The sequence below is a fragment of the Dasypus novemcinctus genome, chromosome 8, assembly GCF_030445035.2.
Source record: "Dasypus novemcinctus isolate mDasNov1 chromosome 8, mDasNov1.1.hap2, whole genome shotgun sequence".
Classification (NCBI taxonomy): domain Eukaryota; kingdom Metazoa; phylum Chordata; class Mammalia; order Cingulata; family Dasypodidae; genus Dasypus; species Dasypus novemcinctus.
The window spans coordinates 76,106,770-76,112,210 of record NC_080680.1 but is presented as its reverse complement, the minus strand read 5'-3'; the positions used below and the strand labels follow the sequence as shown (position 1 = coordinate 76,112,210).

Here is a 5,441-nt window from a genome sequence, read left to right as displayed (position 1 = left end):
GGTGAGGGTAGATAGGGGTAGGGAAGAGTATAATTTTGCACGGAATACTATAATTAAAAATTTATATCTATGTAATGATATTTTGTTTCTGATAAATATATAGTAACTTTCCCAAGTCAGTTAACGTGATTATTAAAAGATATGGTTAAAGGAAGTGAAGGACAAATATTTAGTCCCTGTATCCCTAACAGTGAAAGCATTTATTTACTAGACACTATAAGAGAAAATACATTTTCAACAAATTAAGAAAATATTAAAATGATAATAGAGTCATGAAAAAAATTCATGCCAATTAACAAAAGAATTATACTGAAATATGACTATTACTAAAATAGGAATTAAGTGTGTATAATGGTTTTATGCATCATTAAAACAAGAACATAACCATCCACATGTATACTGTGATTTTCAGGAAAACAAAATACTTCCTTTGTCTGCTCAGTTATGTCAGAAATGCAAAAATAGGAAGTCTTTCTCTGGGTTGACTTAAATATCAGGATATTCCATTAAGCATGAAGGACTGAATTCATACCTATACCTAAGCTCTCTCCACAAAATCCCTAAAATTACAACAGTAGAAGTATAGATCTGCAAGGATCAAGAGAATGGGAAAGAGTATGAGTAAAACAAATTTGTGGAAGTGTGAAAACAGATGAGTGTTAGTGATTTTTTTTTTTAAGAGAGGAATTTGAAATCCAAACTAATGGTCAGGGAAATGCAGAATAGAGGTGACTCACATCATCTGACCACATGAAGCTTCAGGTAAAGGAAGTGACAGGGATCTTTGTGAGTGGTGGCCCAGGTAAGGAAGCTTTTGAAAATTTACAAAAGATGCTGTTTCTTTTGTCTGATCCCCTTTCACATGTAGCACGGTAGGTAATCACCTTTGTTCAATGCCGGAGAGAATCTGGATTCTATGGGACTTCAGGCACAGGTGATAAAAGGGGTCTTAAGTGAAATTCTGCACCCTGAATTATGAGATTTACCATCTAATTTCCACAATTAGCTCTGATTTTGAAGCTTAAAATCTCCAGGTAAGAGAGTGAAAATTTCTTTTCTGGATAGAAATTCAAATATGAAATAATCTTAAAGATACTGGATTTTTTTGGCTCCTAACAGTATACCTGGGCTGGAGCCAGGTCACCCACCTGCTTGCATGCCTACCTATGCATTCAACTCTCCCAATATGCCTTAAGGACTCTTACTAAATAGGAATCGAAAGCAAAGAATTTTAAGAAATTTAAGTAAACAATTGAATATGAAAGAATATGACCAAAATGAAGAGGCAAAAAGGAAATGAAAACAATAGAGATAGTGTAGGAAGCAGTAGTAAATATTCTATCTATCTATCTAGCAGTTATCTATCTGTCTAGCTGGCTAGCTAGCTACCTACCTACCTGCCTACTACCTATCTACCCACCCAAACATCATCATCATCATCATCATCATCATCATCATCTTTCTATTGGTCATATTATAAGTACTCGAAATCCAAATGTTATTTAATGTCTCCAAAAGTTATCCTAAAATATAGAAGACAGTGGAGAAATTACTTAAATATTATGAAGGAAAATTTTCAACATACAATTCCCTACTTGGCCAAGAAACCAATTTTTTGTAATATTACATGGAAGCCATTTTCAGATAAGCAAGGCATCTAAAATTTACCACGCTTGTCCTCATTTCAAGGAAGCTATTGAAAGAGACACTCCATGAAAATGAGGTAATGAATTCGAAAAAAAGGAAATGTAATGTAAGAAACAAGGGATTAGAACTGTAATTTGGAAAATTCTCCAAAACAATGGGAACAAGAAAGCCCACAGCTTTGAGTGTGGACATAACAGCTCAGATTTGAGCAGAAGGATAGAAAGCGTCAGAAGGAATATTTCCAAAGACAAGATGTATCTAAAAGGATATGTAATGTTTTTCAACTTTTTTCTTTTTAGTAATAATTTCCCATTTCCAAACAATATTTCCTGTTGGTTGAAGGACTATTTTTAAAAATGTATATAGCTTATTCATCTAATATTGTTTTCCATGTAAACTTGGTATGTAAGATTAGTGTTTGTTCACTTTTACGCATTTTTCAAATATATGGATATTCAAATCTGATATACTTCTTTCAACATCTCCGTAAAATTAAACACTTCCTTTTGGAACACAGACCCATTATTTTCTGCTGAAAATTTTCACTTGGCTAAGGTGAGTGTGTTAAAGTTTTATGTCTTTCATTGGACAGTTTTCTCTCGAGGAATATTAAAGTCATAGATTAACACCAGTTCTGTTTAAGATGGCATACTTTGAAGTTACTTTTTTTCTTGTTAATCGTTGGGTTACAATAACCGGATGAAACAATTAATTTACTAGTGAAGGTTGGCCTGCTTCATGCCAGGTATTTTAGGAAGAGCTGCATTTAACTCCTATCAGAGAAAAGAGAAGCCCAAAAAGCAGATGTGAACTTTATTTGAGCAAATATGCAGATAAACTTTCTGGAAAAGTTATACTTGTTTCTCAGAGAAAATAACTGCCAAACTTTCATATTTCAAGGTATTTCCTAGAGTTTCATAGTGAGAGCTTAATACAGAAATAGCAGGTTGACAAGTTTATTGCCTTTATCAGAAAAATCTTCATAGAAAATTGCTTTTTGGTTGAGCTCTCAGCAGCCTGCTCCTGAGCTCAGAGGAAACTTGCCTTCTTCTGAGCTATCCGATCTTTCTTTTGGGCAAGAGACATTTTGGGGTAGTACCACCTCTTTGTTTTAACTTCTTTCTTAGGCCTCTTTCTCATAGACTGGATTCTCTCCTGCAGTAGCATGGGCTTTCTTGTACATCTCTTCCATGTCTGGAGTTTTGTTGTTCTTAATATATTGAGAGAATCATTTCTTGTAAGCATCTTCAATCTCTTCCGTTATGTAATGCATATAGTTGCAATGTTCTGACCCATGATGTGCTTCTGACGTATGTCTGTATTGAGTTCCTTGCTTTCAGAATCACAGCCAGGGAATCTTTTGGTTCCTCAGCCTCCATCCACAGTTCCTTTCAGAGCCCTAAGAACTTTATTTCCAGTCTTAGTTCTGGAAAGCCCTGTACCCAAATAGCAGGTGGAGGCAACAGGTTGAGCATCAATACTTTCCACATTTTATCCATTTCCAGTGGCCTCTACTTGGCCTTCATAGATCTTGTCCATGTCAAAGCTATTGAGAAGCCAACCAGCCACCAGCAGGCCAGTACAATATGCATCAGCATAATTTGTCAGGCCAACCTTCACACCATGCTTTGGGAGTTAGTAAGTATAAGCTGTGCAGACTATCATACCCCCTTCTATATGGGCTTAAGCACTCTGACAAATGATATCTCTGCCAGTAACTTGAATGATCATCCTGTATTTGGGTGTGTTCTCATTTTTATCCTTGATTACCATGTGTTTCTGAGCAGAGTAATCAGTTTTACCCTCTTGTCTTCTTCTAAATTTCACTTTGGATAGGCCTTATTCTTGACAACTTTACCAAACCCCAAACCCACAGAGACCAGCCCCACAGGCTCAGGAGCAGTATGGGGGAGACAAACTCAATATTTTTAAGAGGACATTTGTAAATTACGAAGAGAAGTTTAGGAATCAATAAATGACTGGTACAGAAGATATTGTACATAGGACAAAGAAACAAAAAGTTTCTCCAAGGAATTTTTTTAAAAGGTGTACTAAAGAAGATGAAATCATGGTATCATTCAGCAATGACTTTTTTTTTATTTAAATTTTTTAAATTAAAAAAAATTTAAACAGGCTTTGGATTACACAAATGTTACATAAAAAAAAAGGGAATTCCCATATGCCCCATCCCCTCCCCTCCTACACTTTCCCACATTAACAATATCCTTCATTAGTGTGGTACATTTGTTACAATTGATGAACACATATTGAAGCATTGCTACTAATGGTGGACTATAGTTTACATTTTAAATTACACTCTATCCTGCACAATTTTGTAGGTTTGACAAAATACATAATGGCCTATATCTCATTGCAGTGTCATGCAGGACAATTCCAATGTCCTGAAAATGCCCCCATATGACACTTATTCTTCCCTTTCCCTCCTTTCAGAACCTCTGGTGGCCACTACCTTAATATTAGATAAAATCTTTTCCATTGATGTAATAATAAAAGGCTATAATAGGTTAATAGTAATTCTATTTTAGTCCTTTGTTCATTACCCAGTCTTGAGGGTTTTGGGATGGTGATGCTCAATCTGGTTCTAAATGACTTACATCTCATGGGGCAAATACGTGGAAGTATCTCGCTTACAGTTGTAGACATGCTCTGTTCCTTGGGATGGGCATTGTCCATTGTCATCTCCTTTTGAGTTGTCCTGGTTGAGTCCAATGAACTGGAGGGTAGGTGTTACAACTCTGTTGAGAGTCAAAGTTCAACTGTTACATGAACAGACCAAAGTGTTAAGTCTCTGGGACATATATTTTAAAAGTATAGTGCTAATTATAGGTTTAAATAAAAGGGGAAGAAAAGCCATGTGTAGGGAAACTCTAAATTACTCTAACTCTGTTACACTGGGGAGCATAAATTCTAAAGTAAGGTCCCCTGATGGTGCCATATTGCTGAGTCTTTCTGTCCTGCTTATTGTGTCTAGATGTCTCTAGAGCCCTTGGGAGACCTGCTGTTTGAGGCACTGTTTACTGTGGCAGTCAATGAGCTCCTGCTGAGACATGCATAAACATAACCTCTGGAATGACCTCCCAACTCACTTTGAAATATCTTAACTTTAAGAACTCATTTGTATTTAATATCTCTCCCTTTTGGTCAAGGCCTTTTTCCAAATGCATTGCCAGTTGGCATTTGGTAATAATCCCTTGGTACCAGGAAGGTTCATCTCCAGGAGTCATATTCCATGCCTGGGGAAGGTAGCATGTTTATATGCCGAGTTTGGCTTGGAGAGAGGCCACAGGGAGGCTTTCAGGAGCTAGCACTTAGGCAACATATAATACTAGGTTAAGTTTCAATTTCACATGCAAAAGTTCATAAGTACAATCTTCAATATCAAGGACCTGGCATAATGGTTTGTCTTCCTTCACTAGGTACTACCTTTGCACTCAGGGGATTATTGCTCTTCTATTAGAGAAGGTAGCAGGACTCCCCAGGATGGAAATTCAATATTCTTTCTGTTAGTGTGGGCCTTCACCCATCATGACAATGTCCCATGAACACTTGAAAATATTCATATGCTTAGAAGCATGTCCCAGGTGCACCTTATCCCATACATCCCCCATCACCGAGACCCTGCACCAGAGATTCTTCTTTGCCGTAGTTGTGACACTTCTGTGATCCAAAACCTCTCCAAAAATGAAGCCAAAAAAATAACCAAATAAAATTAAGAAGGAAATGATGTAATCATAATAGTTTTACAAATAACACACAAAATATGAAAAAATTTA

The 5,441-nt window shown here is 36.4% G+C and overlaps 1 pseudogene; it reads right to left on the bottom strand.

Annotated features, from left to right (window-relative positions):
• Positions 1 to 2,562: 2,562 nt before the first annotated feature.
• LOC101415024 (large ribosomal subunit protein uL18-like) lies at positions 2,563 to 4,341 on the bottom strand (annotated as a pseudogene).
• Between the last annotated feature and the right edge of the window lie 1,100 nt (positions 4,342 to 5,441).